The sequence below is a fragment of the Schistocerca americana genome, chromosome X (genome assembly GCF_021461395.2).
Source record: "Schistocerca americana isolate TAMUIC-IGC-003095 chromosome X, iqSchAmer2.1, whole genome shotgun sequence".
NCBI classification, from domain to species: Eukaryota; Metazoa; Arthropoda; class Insecta; order Orthoptera; family Acrididae; genus Schistocerca; species Schistocerca americana.
Genome location: NC_060130.1, coordinates 729,590,321 through 729,612,256, shown reverse-complemented (window position 1 = coordinate 729,612,256; position 21,936 = coordinate 729,590,321). Strand labels below are relative to the sequence as shown.

Sequence of the window (21,936 nt, the reverse complement as noted above, 5' to 3'; positions counted from 1 at the left end):
TGAGGTATCCTCAGCTAAGGGTCGACATATGAAACGTCCCCTTTTGAAGAATTATATACGAGACTGTGCTTAACCTGACATACAATATTTTTAGCGCAACGCAATCTGACTTTCAAAACATCCCTACGATAGAATGGCCCTGACTAACATTAACCTATACCTTTCACAAATCACTTACCTCACAAAAATCTTCGTTACTGGAACTACTGCAATACAGCGAGCGCCACTACTGCCAGCTAAATAAAAGGTTCAAACTACGGAAGGCACTAACTACTGATAGGCATAGTTAGCAAATGAAAGATTTTAATAGGGAACAAACAATGTATTTACCTTAATAGCGTTGAAAAATCATAATATACATAGGAGTTCATGACATCCAGTCTTAAAAATTTCCAAACTCCACCATTTCTCTCCCCCACATCCACCACTGCTGGCGGCTCACCTCCAACTGCGCAACGCTACTCGCTGTTCACATCCAGCTGCCCAACACTACAATGGCAGACAACAATGCAAACTAGCCACAGACTGCACACAGCACAGCCAGTGATTTTTTCACACAGAGTGCTATGTGGCGTTACCAATAAGAAAAAATAAACAGCCTACTTACAGTCGTACTGCTAGCGTACCTGGTCGAATGACATTTCTAATTGTTTCAATTAATACTATAAATGATATTAATGCTGGCGGTGTTCCTTGGGCAACAAGGTGTGTAAATATGTGATTGGTATGATTAATTCATCCAAATAACATAAATCTTAATCATATAGGTAGAGCGATTGCAAATGTTAATGCTAAATGTCTTGTTCTAGTAAAGATGTAAGGGAATAATCCTATAAAATTATTAAATAGTATTATAATAAAAATTGAGATAAAGATGAATGTTGTTCCATTAAATGATTTTGGTCCTAGTAATGTTTTAAATTAATTGTGTAAGGTTAAGTTTAGTTTATTTCAAATAATATTAATCCGTGATGGTGTAAGTCAAAACATTGATGGGATTAATAATAATCCTAAGAATGTTCTAGTTCAATTTAGTGATAAATTGAAGATATTAGTTGATGGATCAAATGTTGAAAATAAGTTTGTTATCATTTTCAATTCAAGTTTTTTATATCAATTGTTCTTTTCTCTGCTCTTTTAATAAGATTTAGTTTAAATGAGAAAAAGTTTATTTGATTAAATAAATGTAATGTAGCCAAAAATATAATGAATAGGGAGAATCATATGAGAGGGGATATTTGAGGTATTTGGATTAAATTTCCCCATCAGAAGTAGTCGTTAATTTACTATTTTTTGGTTTAAGAGACCATTACTTACTTTCAGTCATCTGATGTATTTCAAGGTGTACTAATTATTTAGTTATTTTAGATTGACACTGTAATGTTATGCATTTTAACTAACTCCTTAGATTATCTTAGATAATCACTTGATAAATAAGTTTACTGAAGTTCTTTCAATTACAATTGGTATGAATCTGTGGTTTGCTCCACAGATTTCTGAGCATTGTCCAAAGAACAGTCCAGGTCGGTTTATTGTAAATGTTCTTTGGTTTAGTCGACCTGGCGTTGCGTCAATTTTAACCCCTAACGCAGGTACTGCTCATGAGTGTAGAACGTCTGATGCTCTTGTTAATACTTGTACTTCCGTATTTATTGGTAGAATTGTTCGGTTATCTACATCTAGAAGTCGAAATCCGTCGCTTTCTAGGTCTTGTTCTGGTGTTATATAAGTGTCAAATTCTACATCTATAAAGTCTGAATATTCGTATCTTCAGTATCATTGTCGCCCAATGGTTTTAATTGTGATTATTGCATCTACTGAATCATCAAGTAAATATAGTAGTCGTAATGATAGAAGTGCAATAAAAATTAGTGTAATTGCTGGTAATGCTGTTCAGATTGTTTCAATTAAATGTCCGTGAAGTATGTTTCGGTTTGTATAGGCAATAAATAGTATATAACTTAGGGCATAACCTACAAATACTCTGATTAATAATAATACGACCAAAGTATGATCATGGAAGAATGATAGTTGCTCCATTAATGGTGAAGCTCCATCTTGAAGGGATAAATTTGATCATGTTGCCATTAATGAATTTTTCTAATAAAAGGTCAAACCTTTATTTGTAGAGCTTAAATCTACTGCACAAATCTGCCATATTAGAATCTAGAAATTAGTCGTAGTTCTGAGTAACTATGTTCTGCAGGCGGGTTATTTTGTAGTCATTCTGTTGATCTTATTATGTTAGCTCTAAATATGATTGCTCGGTTTGTAACCATTCTTTCTCATATAATTACAATGAATATAATGATTCCTTCAATAGAAATTGTAGATCCAATTCTTGACACTACATTTCATGATGTATATGCATCTGGATAGTCTGAATATCGTCGTGGTATTCCTGCTAGCCCTAAAAAGTGTTGAGGGAAGAATGTTAAGTTTACTCCAATAAATATAATTGTAAATTGGATTTTTAATAATATATTATTTATAGTTAATCCTGTAAATAGTGGGTATCATTGAATAACACCTATTATAATTCCAAATACTACTCCTATAGATAATACATAAAGGAAGTGGGCTACTACATAGTATGTATCATGTAATGCAATATCAAGTGACGAATTTGCTAATACTAATCCTGTTAGTCCACCAATTGTGAATAGAAAAATATATCCTAAAACTCATAATAATGGTGGATTGAATTTGAATTTAGTTCCATATAGTGTAGCTAATCATCTGAATACCTTAATTCCTGTAGGTACAGCAATAATTATTGTTGCTGATGTAAAGTATGCTCGTGTGTCAACATCTATTCCTACTGTGAATATGTGATGTGCTCATACAATAAATTCTATTAGCCAATTGATAATATAGCATAAATTATACCCAATGTTCCAAATGATCCAATTTTTCCTCTTTCTTGACATACAATGTGAGAGATAATCCCAAATCCTGGTAGAATTAAAATGTAAACTTCTGGGTGTCCAAAGAATCAAAATAGGTGTTGATATAGAATTGGGTCACCTCCTCCTGCAGGGTCAAAGAATGAAGTATTTAAATTTCGGTCTGTTTATATTATAGTAATAGCTCCCGCTAATACTGGAAGTGAAAGAAGGAGGAGAAGGGCTGTAATAGCTACAGATCATACAAATACAGGTGTTTGGTCTAGAGTTACACTTTCTGATCGTATATTAATTGCTGTTGTAATGAAGTTCACTGCACCAAGAATAGATGATACACCTGCTAAGTGGAGTGAAAAAATAGCTAGGTCTACAGATGCACCCCCATGTGCGATAGCTCCTGCAAGAGGGGGGTAAACTGTTCATCTTGTACAAGCACCGTTATCTACCATCGAAGATGTAAGAAGAAGGGTTAATGAAGGCGGTAGTAATCAAAAACTTATATTATTTATTCGTCTAAATGCTATATCTGGTGCACCAATTATTAATGGTACGAGTCAATTACCAAATCCACCAATTATAATAGGTATTACTATAAAAAAATTATTACAAATGCATGGGCTGTAATAATAACATTATAAATTTGGTCATCTACAATTAGAGATCCTGGTTGACCAAGTTCAGCACGAATAAGTATTCTTATTGATGTTCCTACTATTCCTGCTCACACTCCAAATAAGAAATGTAAAGTACCAATATTCTTATGGTTTATTGAGAAGTAAGAATCAACCACAATTATAAGTATCTAATATTGGTCTGAAACGAATTAATAAATAAACCCCAGCAGTAAGAAGAGTAGAAGAATGAACCAAAGCAGAAACAGGAGTAGGAGCAGCCATAGCAGCAGGAAGTCAAGAAGAAAAGGGAATTTGAGCTCTTTTAATTATAGCTGCTAAAACAATTAATATAGTAATAAGCTTTATTTCGAAAGAATTAGAAATAAAATCATAATAATAAATATAATTTCAACCACCAAAATTAAATATTCAAGCAATAGAAATTAAAATAGCAACATCACCAATACGAGTAGAAAGTGCAGTTAACATACCTGCACTAAAAGATTTCACATTTTGGTAGTAAATAACTAAACAATAAGAAACTAAACCCAAACCATCTCATCCTAATAAAATTCTAATCAAATTAGGACAAATAATTAAAAAACCTATAGAAAGAATAAATATTAAAACAATAACAATAACACGATTTATATTCTTTTCTCCCAATATATAATCCTCTCTATAATAAATAAACAAAGAAGTATATATATATAACAAAAGACATAAAAATAAGAGACATTCAATCCAAAATTAAAGTCATAACAACCATAGAACCATTTAAATTAAAAAGTTCTCATTCAACAAAAACTCTATAATCTATTATTAAATAATAAATACCCAAATTAAAAATTATAGTTCTAGAAAAAAATAAGGAAAAAAACTCAAAGAACAAATAGAAAATAAATTCATGGCCTAAGATGAAAAATTCATGTCATTGATTTCACAAAACAACATTTTTAATTAAAATACTTAAGCAACCTAAACAAAGAAATATTCGCCCTTTATACAAAGACTGTTTAAAGGGAATCAATGTAAAAGTAAAAGATGATATTCACGGAAATAACCAAGAGAACAAGTATAAACACCAGAATAATAATTACCATGCTGAGAATAAGAATACATATATAAAGTATAAACAGCTCTAAAAAAAGACAAAAAAATTAAAGCAAAAAACTAAAAGAAGATCAAGACATAATTCTATTTAATAATCTAAGTTCATCTACCAAATTTAAAGAAGGAGGAGCAGCTATATTAGATAATCTCAAAAGGAATCAACATAAAGCCATTCTTGGTATCAAATTAATTATACCCTTGTTAATTAATAGTCTTTGTCTACCTAAAGGTTCATAAATATTATTAGACAAACAAAATAAACCAGAAGAACATAAACCATGACCAACCATTAAAGAAAGAGAACCTATACAACCTCATCAATTCATGGTCAGCAATCCTCCAATAACCATTCTTATATGAGCAACAGAACAATATGCAATTAAAGACTTTAAATCAACTTGACGAAAACAAATAAATCTAACAATAACCCCACCAGATAAACCCAAAGACAATCAAAAATAATTAAACTTTAAACCCAAATAAGAAATAACTTTCATAACACGAAAAATACCATAACCACCTAACTTTAATAAAACACCAGCAAGAGTCATTCTACCTGAAATAGGGGCCTCAACATTAGCCTTAGGAAGCCATAAAGGAACCAAAAATATTGGCATCTTAACTAAAAAAGCAAGAATTATAAACACGTAAAATACAAAATAATAACAACCAAAATCAACCAATAAAGGAAAATATAAAGTATTAGAAAAATCATAAACCCTAAATAATACTAATAATAAAGGTAGTCTAGCAACCAGAGTATAAAAAATTAAATAAACACCAGCCTGTAAGCGTTCAGGTTGATAACCTCAACCCAAAATCAAAAGTAAAATAGGAACTAATCTAGCCTCAAAAAAAATATAAAAAGAAAGAAGACTCAATCTAGCAAACAAACAATAAAGCATAATCATTAAAATTAAGACCATAAAGACAAAAAAATTAGAATGATAAGAACTTAAATAAACTAAACCTCTAGCAGTAATTATTAAAGAACAAATTCAAAAACTAAGCAAAATCAAACTAAAAGAAAAATAATCAATACCAAAATAATATCTAATTAAATTCAAGTCTGTGTACGAATAAACACAAATCATAAAAACAAAACTAGACAGAAATATTAAGGAATGAACCAACCATCAACAATTATTAACCAAACAAAGAGGGATCAAAAAAATAGTTATAAATAAATACTTTAACATAAAGATAAACCAAAAGAATTAAAAAAGTCATTTCCATGAGAACGAATTATTGAAACTAAAATAGAAAGACCTAAAGCACCTTCACAAACAGAAAAAAACAAAAAAAAACAGGAAAAAAATAATCATAATCAAACTCAATAAGAAAAGCAATAACTAATATAAATAAAGAAAGAACGATATATTCTAATCTCAAAAGGACCATTAATAAATGCTTACGTTTAGAAGAAAAAACATAAACACCAGCTAATAAACCAATAAAGAAGTAAAGACAGAGAATATAAACATTAGTTTTAATAGTTTAAAAAAAACGCCGGACTTGTAAACCGGAAATAAGTCCAGCCCCCATTTTTAAAACTTCAGAAGTGGAAATGCTTCCATTATCAGTCACCAAAACCAATATTTTTAAAAAACTAACCCCTGAAATGATCAAAATTATAATTAAATCACTATCAAACGTAATAAATATTAATTTTATTAAATTAAGACACCCAATATCAATAATGCTTTTCATTATCCTACAAACTTTTCTAGTTAGACTAATAACAGGAACAATAATGGAAAGATATTGATTACCATATATTATATTTTTAATGTTTCTTGGTGGTATATTAGATCTACTTATTTATATTACGACAATTGCATCAAACGATATATTTCAACCTAAATCAGTTACGATAATTATTACCTTAACAATATGAGTATTTATTATATCAACATTAATTATTTTAGATATAACAATATTTATAGACTTTTTCAAGAATACTGAAACTATAGATATTGATAATTCAATCAATTATCAAGAAATAACAATATCTTTAGAAAAACTATATAATAGACCAACATTCATTATCACAATAATAATAGTAATTTATTTATTTTTAGCACTATTAGATGTTCTTAAAATCACTAATTTTAACCAGGGGCCTATTCGTAAAATAAGATAAGTTACTAATGAATAAACCCTTACCATTAAGACATCCTTTAATTAAAATCATTAATAACTCTTTAGTTGATTTACCCGCACCAACAAATATTTCATTTTGATGAAATTTTGTGTCCCTACTAGGTTTATGTTTGGTAATTCAAATTGTAACTGGACTATTTTTAGCTATACATTATACATCAAATATTGAAATAGCATTTAGTAGTGTTGTTCACATCTGCCAAAACGTAAATAATGGTTGAATTATTCGAACCTTACATGCAAATGGAGCTTCTATATTTTTTATTTGTATTTATTTACATGTAGGACGAGGAATTTACTACGGATATTACATATACATACACACCTGCATAATTGGTACAGTAATTTTATTCTCAGTTATAGCAACTGCATTTATAGGATACGTTTTACCTTGAGGTCAAATATCATTTTGAGGTGCGACAATAATTACTAATTTATTATCAGCAAATCCATATTTAGGAACAGATTTAGTTCAATGAGTGTGGGGAGGGTATGCTGTTGATAATGCAACATTAAATCGATTCTTTACATTCCATTTTGTACTACAATTTATTATTGCTGCAATGGCAGCAATTCATTTATTCTTTCTTCACCAAACAGGGTCTAATAACCCCTTAGGCCTAAATGGAGATATTGAAACAATTCCGTTTCACCCGTACTTTACTTTCAAGGATTCTATTACATTTGTATTAATAACATCAATATTAATGATACTGTGCTTGATTAATCCTTACCTCCTACGGGATCCAGATAATTTTGTACCTGCTAACCCATTAGTATCCCCCATTCATATTCAACCAGAATGATATTTCTTATTTGCATATGCAATTCTACGATAAATCCCTAATAAGCTAGGAGGTGTTACAGCATTATTCTTATCAATTAGAATCTTAATAATTTTACCATTTTATAGTAAAACACCATTCCGAGATATTCAATTCTATCCTTTTAATCAGATTTTATTCTGAATTATAGTGTTTGTTGTCTGCTTATTAACATGAATTGGTAAACTACCTGTTGAAGAACCTTATATTATAACAGGACAAATCTTAACAATTATCTACTTTACATACTTCTTAATTAATGTTCATGTTGCAAACACATGAGATTAACCAATTAAGGAATAATAAGTTAATTAGCTTAGGAAAAGCACATGTTTTGAAAACATATAACTATAAGTTTAACTCTTCTATTAACTTTTCTTAAAAAATTTCACTAAATAAATGAAATAAATAAAATCTTTAAACCAACAAAGAAAATAGAAAAATTCAAAGATAAAGGCAAAAAAACTTTTTCAAACTAAGTACATTAACTTATCATAACGAAAACGTGGTAATGTACCCCGAACTCAAATAAAACCAAAGGACATAACAGCAAGCTTAATAAAAAATATAAAAGAATAAAAATCACCACCTAAAAAAATTAAAGCTAATAATATTCTTATAAAAACAATTCTAGTATACTCAGCTAAAAAAATTAAAGTAAACCCGCGTGCACCATATTCAATATTAAAACCTGAAACTAACTCTGACTCACCTTCGGCAAAGTCAAAAGGAGTATGGTTAGTTTCAGTTAAACAAGAAGCAAAACAAGCTAGAGCTAAAGGAAAAGAAATAATAATAAATCAACAATAAAGCTGATAATTTATCAAATCAAACATGTTTAAACTACCAATTAAAATAATCAAAGATAATAAAATTAAAGCCAAACTAACTTCATATGAAATTGTTTGAGCAACAGACCGAAGAGAATAATTTGAATTAGAAGACCAACCAGCAATTATAACGGTATTAACACCTAATCTAGTACAACATAAAAAAACACAAATCCATAAGAAAAAGAACATATATAAGTTAAGTAAGGGAAAATCGCTCAAACAGCCAAGGAAATTATTAAATTAAAATCAGGAGAAAAATAATAAAGTAAATAATTAGATATAATAGGAATTGGCTGCTCCTTAGAAATTAACTTAACAGCATCACTAAAGGGTTGAGGAATTCCTACAAATCCTACTTTATTTGGACCCTTTCGAATTTGGATATAACCTAAAACCTTATGCTCTAATAAAGCAACACTAATTAAAACACAAATAACTAATAAAAGAAAATTCAAAATAAACTTAAATAAATCATAAAGTATCAATACTATTTGTAGAAAAAACCTACATAAATGAATTCTAAATTCAACACATTAATCTGTCGAAATAATAATCTAATTAATATTAATCAATAAAATAAAAAATATTTCAACCATATGGTCCTTTCGTACTAATATGAATTAATAATCTTAGGATAGAAACTGACCCAGCTCAAGCCAGTCTGAACTCAGATCATGTAAGAATTTAAAGGTCGAACAGACCTAATTACTGGGCTACTGCACCAAAAATTTTTCTTAATCCAACATCGAGGTCGCAATCTGCTTTGTCGATATGAGCTCTCAAAAACAATTACGCTGTTATCCCTAAGGTAACTTAATCTTATGATCATAAATTACGAATCAAAACAACAAACATAAATAAATGATATAATAATGAAGAGTTTATTTAGTCTTCATGTCACCCCAACAAAACATCATCATTAAATATAGAAAGACAAACAAAAAACTATATAAAAGTAAAATGTTAAGCTCTATAGGGACTTCTTGTCCTAAAGAAAAATTTAAGGCTTTTGACTCAAAAGTTAAATTCAAAAATTTATTAAGAGACAGTTGATTTCTCGTCAAGTCATTCATTCCAGCCACTAATTAAGAGACTAATGATTATGCTACCTTTGCACGGTCAAAGTACCGCAGCTCTTAAAAAATCCGCTCAGTGAGCAGGCCTGACCTCAAAGTATTTTCAAGAGGACTTGTTTTTGATAAACAGGCGGGAATCAATTTTTCCTAGTTCCTTATAATAAATTCACAAGGTAAAAATTAAATCCAAATAAATATACTAATTCTATCATTTTTACAAAAATTTTAAAATTAAATCTATAATCTTAATAAAAAATCTAAAATACTTATAAAATCAAAAAAAAAAAATAATGAACTAAAACGTAATCTTAAAGGTAGCTGGTTTAAAGCTTACTATTATATTTCATAAAACAAATTATAGGTTATTAACTTCAAAGTTTATCCCTTAAAGAATAAATAAGTCAATATTTATACTTAAAAAATTAAATAAAAACAATTATCTTCAAAAAATTAAATTTTTTCTTAAGAAACTAGATATCTTGGGAAACGATTATCATCTCATTTCTATAAATTATTTAATAATAATTATGATACATTTACTATAAATTATTTTTAAATCAACCCAAAACGAGACAAGTCAAGTAAATACTAAAATTTTGAAAAAACCTTGATACAAAAGGTACAATAAATAAAATTTACTTTTTAAAATTTAAAATAGTATTTCATAAAACAATTACATTACCAATAAACTATAATCTAAAAAATCAATTCTACAAAATATACTAAGACAAAATTCGACAAAATTATTTTTATTAAATAATTAAACAAACAAAAAATAAATATAATAAAATAAATAATCGAGATATCCTGATTTGCACAGAAAAATTTTAAGTGTAAATGAAACACGTTACTAATAAGTTATATCTTGAAACTCTTCCTAGATACACTTTCCAGTACATCTACTATGTTACGACTTATCTCATCTAAATTGAAGCTACCTTAAAATAATAAAATAGAATAACCAATTATGAGAGCGATGGGCGATGTGTACACACCTCAGAGCCAATATCAGTTAAATTACATAAATTAAATTACTATCAAAACCACCTTCATTAACAGTATTTCACCATCAAATCCTTTATAAACAAAAATCTATTGTAACCCACCTCCTCTTAACTATAAGCTGCACCTTGACCTGAAATATTTTATAATTATAAATCTTGAGAATTATGACTCTAAAAACATTCTCTGATAATGGAGATATACAAACAAATAAATTAAGTAGGGTAAATCGTGAATTATCAATCACGGGGTAGATTCCTCTGAATGGAATGAGATATTGCCAAATTCTTTGGGTTTAAAGACCTTAACTAATAGTACCCTGGTAAATATAATTAACATTTAATATAATAGGGTATCTAATCCTAGTTTATTATTTAAATTTCACAGATTCATAAAAAGAGTTATAAATAAATTTTAACATTTCACCTTACAAATCTATATTTTAACACTAAAAATATAAAGAACTGTTTTAACCAATAATAGTCACTTGTATTAATCGTATAACAGTGGCTGCTGGCAAGAATTATGCCGATACTAAATCAATTGCTACAGCCAAAATCACTTGATAATTAAATCAAATTACTGCTAAAAGAACATTAAGTTTAACGAAACTTACATATAATACAAAGAAAAGGTGAATAAACTAGCAAGAATAAAATTTTTGGAAACAAAAATAAGAAATTTGAAAATATATAAAATTCAGAAAAAATAAAAGATTCAAATATTTAAAGAAAAAAAAGAAAAAAACACAAAAAATGTCAAAAAATAAGAAACGCACCCCTGTATGACCACACAACTTCTCTATTATATATAAATAAAGATTAATATGGAACATGTATACCAATAAATTCATTATATTCTTTCTTATTTAATCTTTCTTTTCACAAATATTAAAGAAAGATAAAATAATATAATAAATATATTTTATACAATTATGTAATTTAATGTAATATGTTATTAATATAAAATTATTTTTATATTAAATTAACTTAAATATTAATTAGTTAAATAAGTTAATTATAGAAAATTATGTAATTATATTATTGTAATTAATATAATCATTTATATTGATAGAATATATTATATATAATATCATTAATTAGATTTATTATATCGAATTATAATAATATTTAATATTAAATTCCATATTATTATATAATTTATAATTTAATAACCTATTTTAAGCTAAAAACATAAGTATCTATAATCGTAGGTAAATAAATGTATTAAAATAATCATTTAATAATAGTATAATAACATTATAGGTATTTAAATTTCATTAAGTGTAATATATTAATATATATATATATATATATATATATATATATATATATATATATAAATATATAGATTCAATATATCCGAATCGAGATACATTAATTAGAAATAACCAAAATAATACATAAACAAAATTTCAAAAAAAAATTTTATTTATATATTAAATTTAAATGAAGTGCCTGGTTAAAGTGTTACCTTCATAGGGTAAATCAAGTAAATAAAAATTACCTTCATTAAAAATTACATAAGACAGAATTAAACTACCTCCTTTAATGTCAAAAACTAACGTGCATCATACACTTTAACGTAAAAAGGTAAGCTAAACAAGCTAATGGGTTCATACCCCATTTATAGATGTATCAATCCTCTCCTTTTTAATGACCAACCACTCTATAAAACTTCTCTGCCTATCAACATTAATGATAGGAACGATCCTGTCCATTTCATCAAACTCCTGATTCGGAGTTTGAATAGGACTTGAGATCAACTTACTTTCATTTATTCCACTCCTAACAAGAAATAAAAATATATCAATAAATGAGTCATCAATTCAATATTTTATTGTCCAAGCAATAGTATCGACAATACTATTACTTTCAATTTTGCTGATTCAAATAAAGTATCCAATAGGGTGAGAAACAGAACTTATTCCCTCAATAATAATTAGATCTAGATTATTATTAAAGATTGGGGCTGCACCCTTTCATTTCTGATTTCCAGACGTAATAGGACCCTAGAGATGAAATAACTGTTTAACACTAATAACATGACAAAAAATTGCCCCAATAATGGTATTATCTTATTGTATTCAACTAAGAACTTTCATTTGAACAATTATTATTCTAAGAATTATTATTGGGGCTATAGGTGGCTTAAATCAAACATCTCTACGCCAACTTCTAGCATATTCCTCAATTAGACATTTAGGGTGAATAATTAGATCCCTAACAGTAAGAGAAAACATCTGAGAACTATATTTTATTATTTACTCACTATTAAGATTAATTATGGTCTTATTATTTTAGCAAATAAATCAATTTTTTTAAACCAAATTTATTCAGCCAGAAATATAAAAACTGAAATTAAATTCATAATATTTCTATCTCTACTATCCCTAGGTGGTTTACCACCATTCCTTGGTTTTCTACCAAAATGAATTGTAATACAATCATTAATAGAAAATAACATAACAACTATTATAACCATTATGGTTGTATTAACCACAATTACACTTTATTATTATATACATATTAGATTCTCAGCCCTACTTATGTCATACACAGAAAATTCATGATCTATAAAAATAAAGTCTCAAAAATCAAGAATTATTCTTCCTATAACAGTAATAATTTCAACAATAGGATTAATCTCAACATCAACCTTAATCTCTTTATACTAACGACTTAAGTTAATTAAACTAATAACCTTCAAAGTTATAATTAAAAGATTAATCTTTTAGGCCTTAGTAAAATTTTACACCTCTAGAATTGCAGTCTAGAATCATAATTGAATATAAGACCTAAAACATGGTAAGAGAGAAACATCTCATAAGTAGATTTACAGTCTACCACCTAATATTCAGCCATCTTACCGCAAAAATGATTATTCTCAACAAACCATAAGGATATTGGTACTTTATACTTCTTGTTTGGAGCGTGAGCAGGAATAGTAGGAACATCAATAAGAATACTTATTCGTGCTGAACTTGGTCAACCTGGTTCTCTAATTGGAGATGACCAAATTTATAATGTTATTATTACAGCCCACACATTTGTAATAATTTTTTTATAGTAATACCTATTATAATTGGTGGATTTGGTAATTGACTCGTACCATTAATAATTGGTGCACCAGATATAGCATTTAGACGAATAAATAATATAAGTTTTTGATTACTACCGCCTTCATTAACCCTTCTTCTTACATCTTCGATGGTAGATAACGGTGCTTGTACAAGATGAACAGTTTACCCCCCTCTTGCAGGAGCTATCGCACGTGGGGGTGCATCTGTAGACCTAGCTATTTTTTCACTCCACTTAGCAGGTGTATCATCTATTCTTGGTGCAGTGAACTTCATTACAACAGCAATTAATATACGATCAGAAAGTGTAACTCTAGACCAAACACCTGTATTTGTATGATCTGTAGCTATTACAGCACTTCTCCTCCTTCTTTCACTTCCAGTATTAGCGGGAGCTATTACTATAATATAAACAGACCGAAATTTAAATACTTCATTCTTTGACCCTGCAGGAGGAGGTGACCCAATTCTATATCAACACCTATTTTGATTCTTTGGACACCCAGAAGTTTACATTTTAATTCTACCAGGATTTGGGATTATCTCTCACATTGTATGTCAAGAAAGAGGAAAAATTGAATCATTTGGAACATTGGGTATAATTTATGCTATATTATCAATTGGCTAATAGGATTTATTGTATGAGCACATCACATATTCACAGTAGGAATAGATGTTGACACACGAGCATACTTTACATCAGCAACAATAATTATTGCGGTAATTACAGGAATTAAGGTATTCAGATGATTAGCTACACTATATGGAACTAAATACAAATTCAATCCACCATTATTATGAGCTTTAGGATTTATTTTTCTATTCACAATTGGTGGACTAACAGGATTAGTATTAGCAAATTCATCACTTGATATTGTATTACATGATACATACTATGTAGTAGCCCACTTCCATTATGTATTATCTATAGGAGCAGTATTTGCAATCATAGGAGGTGTTACTCAATGATACCCGCTATTTACGGGATTAACTATAAATAATACATGATTAAAATTCCAATTTACAATTATATTTATTGGAGTAAACTTAACATTCTTCCCTCAACACTTCTTAGGGCTAGCAGGAATACCACGACGATATTCAGACTATCCAGATGCATATACATCATGAAATGTAGTGTCAAGAATTGGATCTACAATTTCTATTGTAGGAATCATTATATTCATTGTAATTATATGAGAAAGAATGGTTACAAACCGAGCAATCATATTTAGAGCTAACATAAGAAGATCAACAGAATGACTACAAAATAACCCGCCTGCAGAACATAGTTACTCAGAACTATGACTAATTTCTAGATTCTAATATGGCAGATTAGTGCAGTAGATTTAATCTCTACAAATAAAGGTTTGACCTTTTATTAGAAAAATTCATTAGTGGCAACATGATCAAATTTATCCCTTCAAGACTGAGCTTCACCATTAATGGAGCAACTATCATTCTTCCATGATCATACTATGGTCGTATTATTATTAATCACAGTAATTGTAGGTTATGCCCTAAGTTATATACTATTTATTGCCTATACAAACCGAAACATACTTCACGGACATTTAATTGAAACAATCTGAACAGCATTACCAGCAATTACGCTAATTGTTATCACACTTCCATCATTACGACTACTATACTTACTTCATGATTCAGTAGATGAAATAATCACAATTAAAACCATTGGACGACAATGATACTGAAGATACGAATATTCAGACTTTATAGACATAGAAATTGACACTTATATAACACCAGAACAAGACCTAGAAAGCGATGGATTTCGACTTCTAGATGTAGATAACCGAACAATTCTACCAATAAATACGGAAGTACAAGTATTAACAAGAGCATCAGACGTTCTACACTCATGAGCAGTACCTGCGATAGGGGTTAAAATTGACGCAACGCCATGTCGACTAAACCAAGGAACATTTACAATAAACCGACCTGGACTGTTCTTTGGACAATGCTCAGAAATCTGTGGAGCAAACCACAGATTCATACCAATTGTAATTGAAAGAACTTCAGTAAACTTATTTATCAAGTGATTATCTAAGATAATCTAAGGAGTTAGTTAAAATGCATAACATTACAGTGTCAATCTAAAATAACTAAATAATTAGTACACCTTGAAATACATCAGATGACTGAAAGTAAGTAATGGTCTCTTAAACAAAAAAGTAATAAATTAACGACTACTTCTGAAGGGGAAATTTAATCCAAATCCCTCAAATATCCCCTCTCATATGATTCTCCCTATTCATTATATTTTCGGCTACATTAATTTTATTAATCAAATAAACTTTTCCTCATTTAAACCAAATCTTATTAAAAGAGCAGAAAAAAGAACAATTGATATAAAAAACTTGAATTGTAAATGATAACAAACTTATTTGCAACATTTGATCCATCAACTAATATCTTCAATTTATCACTAAATTAAACTAGAACATTCTTAGGATTATTATTAATCCCATCAATGTTTTGACTTACACCATCACGGATTAATATTATTTGAAATAAACTAAACTTAACCTTACACAATGAATTTAAAACATTACTAGGACCAAAATCATTTAATGGAACAACATTCATCTTTATCTCAATTTTTATTATAATACTATTTAATAATTTTATAGGATTATTCCCTTACATCTTTACTAGAACAAGACATTTAGCATTAACATTTGCAATCGCTCTACCTATATGATTAAGATTTATGTTATTTGGATGAATTAATCATACCAATCACATATTTACACACCTTGTTCCTCAAGGTACACCGCCTGCATTAATATCATTTATAGTATTAATTGAAACAATTAGAAATATCATTCGACCAGGTACGCTAGCAGCAAATATAATTGCAGGACACTTACTATTAACATTACTAGGAAATACAGGACCATCTATAGCAATAAACTTAATTTCACTATTAATTATTGGGCAAATACTTCTATTAATCTTAGAATCAGCAGTAGCAATAATTCAAGCTTATGTTTTCTCAATTTTAAGAACTTTATTTTCTAGAGAAGTATACTAAACCTATGTTAACAACTCACTCAAACCACCCATTCCATTTAGTAGATTATAGACCTTAACCATTAACAGGAGCAATTAGAGCAATAGTTGTAGTATCAGTATTAGCAAAATGATTTCACCTATTTAACATTAACTTATATATAATCGGATTCGGAATTACCCTATTCTTTGTTTCATTTTTCTGAGCATTTCTTAGAAGAAAACTAGCACCTACTATTGAACTTGGGATACTATGACCCCCAATAGGAATTCAACCTTTTAATCCTATACAAATTCCATTACTTAATACAGCTATTGTTTTGGCATCAGGAGTAACAGTAACATGAGCACATCATAGTTTAATAGAATCTAATTATACTCAATCATTACAAGGACTATTCTTTACAGTATTACTAGGACTATACTTCCCTATACTTCAAGCATACGAATATTGAGAAGCACCCTTCACCATTGCAGATGCAGTTTATGGATCAACATTCTTTGTTGCAACAGGATTCCATGGTCTACATGTAATTATCAGAACAATTTTCTTATCAACGTGTCTACTTCAACATTCAATAAACCAATTCTCACCAAGACACCACTTTGGATTTGAAGCAGCAGCCTGAGACTGACACTTTGTAGATGTAGTATGATTATTCTTATACATCTCTATTTATTGATGAGGTAGATAATTGTTTTTCTAGTATAAATAGTACATTTGACTTCCAATCAGAAATCTTCATATAAATCAAGAAAAACAAACCTGATTTTATCTACAAGAATTTTTATTAGATTTATTATTCCAATAATTGTTATACTCCTTGCAACAACATTATCAAAAAAATTAATTAATGACTGAGAAAAAAGGTCACCATTTGAGTGTGGATTTGACCCAAAAAGATCAGCACGAATACTATTCTCACTTCGAGTCTTCTTAATTGCAGTAATTTTCTTAATTTTTGATGTAGAAATCGCACTAATCCTTCCAATTGTAATTATTTTTAAAACTTCAGACGTAATAATCTGAACAGTATCAACAATATTTTTTATTGTACTATTACTAGGCGGACTATACCATGAAAGAAATCAAGGAGCCTTACAATGAGCAGAATAAAGGGTTGTAGTTAACTATAACATTTGGGTTGCATTCAAAAAGTATTAATATAATCAATCAATCTTAAATAGAATAAGAAGCGAAATATTGCAGTCAGTTTCGACCTGGAAGGTTGGTAAATAAAATACCCTTATTCTTATTAATTGAAGCCAAAAGAGATGCGTATTACTGTTAATAATATAATTGAACAATAAAGTTCCAATTAAGGAAATGTAAAGCGAATATGAAAGCTGATAACTCTTTATATTATCGGTTAAACTCCGTTAACATTTCTAAAATTTATATAGTTTAAATAAAACATTACGTTTTCACTGTTAAAATATATGTATATTTATAAATACCTAAAAGTAAAAATACTTCCTTACATGCTTTAATTATAAGCTATTTAAGTTAATTAATATAAAGTTACTTTTATATTAATAACATATTACATTAAATTACATAATTGTATAAAATATATTTATTATATTATTTAATCTTTCTTTATTATTTGTGAAAGGAAAGATTAAATAAGAAAGAATATAATACATTTATTGGTATACATGTTACATATTAATCTTTATTTATATATAATAGAGAAGTTGTTGCGATCATACAGAGGTGTGTTTCTTTTTTTTGTCATTTTTTGTGTTTTTTTCTTTAAATATTAGAATCTTTGATTTTTTCTGAATTTTTTAAATTTTCAAATTTCTTATTTTTGTATCCAAGAGTTTTATACTTGCTTGTTTATTCACTTTTTCTTTGTATTATATGTAAGTTTCGTTAAACTAAATGTTTTTTTGCTGTAATTTGATTTAATTATCAAGTGATTTTGGATTTAGCAATTGATTCAGTATCGGCATAATTCGCGCCAGCAGCCGCGGTTATACGATTGATACGAGTGAATATTATTGGTTAAAACAGTTGTTTATATTTTTAGGGTTAAAATATAGATTTGTAAGGAGAAATGTTAAAATTTATTTATAACTCTTTTTATGAATCTGTGAAATTTAAATAATAAACTAGGATTAGATACCCTAATATTTTAAATGTTAATTATATTTACCAGGGTACTATTAGTTAAGGTCTTTAAACCCAAAGAATCTGACGGTACCTCATTCCATTCAGAGGAACCTACCCCGTGATTGATAATTCACGATTTACCCTACTTGATTTATTTGTTTGTATATCTCCGTTATCAGAGAATCTTTTTAGAGTTATAATTCTCAAGATTTATAATTATAAAATATTTCAGGTCAAGGTGCAGCTTATAGTTAAGAGGAGGTGGGTTACAATAGATTTTTGTTTATAATGGATTTGATGGTGATATACTGTTAATGAAGGTGGATTTGATAGTAATTTAATTTATTTAATTTAACTGATATTGGCTCTGAGGTGTGTACACATCGCCTGTCGCTCTCATTATTGATTATTCTATTTTATTATTTTAAGGTAGCTTCAATTTAGATGAGATAAGTCGTAACATAGTAGATGTACTGGAAAGTGTATCTAGGAAGAGTTTCAAGATATAACTTATTAGTAAAGTGTTTCAGTAACACTGAAAATTTTTCTGTGCAAATCTGGATATCTTGATTATTTATTTTATTATATTTATTTTTTGTTTGTTTAATTATTTAATAAAAATAATTTTGTCGAATTTTGTCTTAGTATATTTTGTAGAATTGATTTTTTAGATTATAGCTTATTGGTAATGTAATTGTCTTATGAAATATTATTTTAAATTTTAAAAAGTAGATTTTATTTATTGTACCTTTTGTATCAGGGTTTAACAAAATTTTAGTATTTACTTTACTTGTCTCGATTTGGGTTGATTTATAAATAATTTATAGTTAATGTTTCATAATTATTATTAAATAATTTATAGAAATGAGATGATAATCGTTTCCCAAGATATCTAGTTTCTTAAGAAAAAATTTAATTTTTTGAAGTTAATTGTTTTCATTTAATTTTTTAAGTATAAATATTAACTTATTTATTCTTTAAGGGATAAGCTTTGAAGTTAATAACCTATAATTTGTTTTATGAAATATAATAGTACGCTTTAAACCAGCTATCTTTAAGATTACGTTCTAGTTCATTATTTTTTATTTTGATTTTATAAGTATTTTTGGTTTTTTTATTAACATTATTGATTTAATTTTAAAATTTTTGTAATAATGATAGAATTAGTATATATACTTATATATAATTTTTACCTTGTGAATTTAGTATAAGGAAATAGGTAAAATTGATTTCCGCCTGTTTATCAAAAACATGTCCTCATGAATATACTTTGAGGTATGGCCCGCTCACTGAGCGGATTTTTAAAGAGCCGCGGTATTTTGACCATGCAAAGGTAGCATAACCATTGGTCTCCTAATTAGTGGCTGGAATGAATGGCTTGATGAGAAATCGACTGTTTCTTAGTAAATTTTTGAATTTAACTTTTGAGTCAAAAGGCTAAAGTTTTTCATTGGGATGGGAAGACCCTATAGAGCTTAACATTTTACATTTATATAGTTTTTTGTTTGTCTTTCTATATTTTATGACGATGTTTTGTTGGGGTGACATGAAGAATAAATAAACTCTTCATTATTATATCATTTATTTATGTTTGTTGTTTTGATCCGTAATTTACGATCATAAGATTAAGTTACCTTAGGGATAACAGCGTAATTGTTTTTAAGAGCTCATATCGACAAAGCAGATTGCGAACTCGATGTTGGATTAAGAAAAATTTTTGGTGCAGTAGCCCAGTAATTAGGTCTGTTCGACCTTTAAATTCTTACATGATCTGAGTTCAGACCGGCGTGAGCCAGGTCAGTTTCTATCCTAAAATTATTAATTCATATTAGTACGAAAGGACCATATGTTTGAAATATTTTTTATTTTATTGATTAATATTAATTAGATTACTATTTTGACAGATTAATGTGTTGAATTTAGAATTCATTTATGTAAGTTTTTTCTACAAATAGTATTGATACTTTATGATTTTTTTATGTTTATTTTGAATTTTCTTTTATTAGTTATTTGTGTTTTAATTAGTGTTGCTTTATTAGAGCGTAAGGTTTTAGGTTATATCCAAATTCGAAAGGGTCCAAATAAAGTAGGATTTGTAGGAATTCCTCAACCCTTTAGTGATGCTGTTAAGTTAATTTCTAAGGAGCAGCCAATTCCTATTATATCTAATTATTTACTTTATTATTTGTCTCCTGTTTTTATTTTAATAATTTCCTTGGCTGTTTGAGCGATTTTCCCTTACTTAACTTAAATAAGTTCTTTTTCTTATGGTTTTTTGTTTTTTTTTATGTTGTACTAGATTAGGTGTTTATACCGTTATAATTGCTGGTTGGTCTTCTAATTCAAATTATTCTTTATTAGGTTCTCTACGGTCTGTTGCTCAAACAATCTCATACGAAGTTAGGTTGGCTTTAATTTTATTGTCTTTGATATTTTAATTGGTAGTTTTAACATGTCTGATTTTATAAATTATCAGCTTAATTGTTGATTTATTATTATTTCTTTTCCTTTAGCTTTAGGTTGTTTTGCTTCTTGTTTAGCTGAAACTAACCGTACTCCTTTTGACTTTGCCGAAGGTGAATCTGAGTTAGTTTCAGATTTTAATATTGAATATGGTGCAGGCGGGTTTGGTTTAATTTTTTTAGCTGAGTATACTAGAATTGTTTTTATAAGAATATTATTAGCTTTAATTTTTTTAGGAGACGATTTTTATTCTTTTACATTTTTTTAAGCTTGCTGTTATGTTCTTTGGTTTTATTTGAGTTCAGGGTACATTACCACGTTTTCGTTATGATAAGCTAATGTACTTATCTTGAAAAAGTTTTTTGCCTTTATCTTTGAAATTTTTTATTTTCTTTGTTGTTTTAAAGATTTTATTTATTTCATTTATTTAGTGAAATTTTTTAAAAAAAGTTAATAGAAGAGTTAAACTTCTAGTTTTATGTTTTCAAAACATATGCTTTTCCTAAGCTAATTAACTTATTATTCCTTAATTAGTTTATCTCATGTGTTTGCAACATGAACATTAATTAAGAAGTATGTAAAGTAGATAATTGTTAAGATTTGTCCTGTTATAATATAAGGTTCTTCAACAGGTAGTTTACCAATTCATGTTAATAAGCATACAACAAACACTATAATTCAGAATAAAATCTGATTAAAAGGATAGAA

General features: G+C 28.1%; 3 pseudogenes; 2 read left to right on the top strand and 1 right to left on the bottom strand.

Annotated features, from left to right (window-relative positions):
• The first annotated feature begins 6,783 nt into the window (after positions 1-6,783).
• Positions 6,784-7,602, top strand: LOC124555346 (annotated as a pseudogene).
• A 409-nt stretch (positions 7,603-8,011) lies between these two features.
• LOC124556282 lies at positions 8,012-20,092 on the bottom strand (annotated as a pseudogene).
• LOC124556281 lies at positions 20,091-21,905 on the top strand (annotated as a pseudogene).
• The last annotated feature ends 31 nt before the right edge of the window (positions 21,906-21,936 follow it).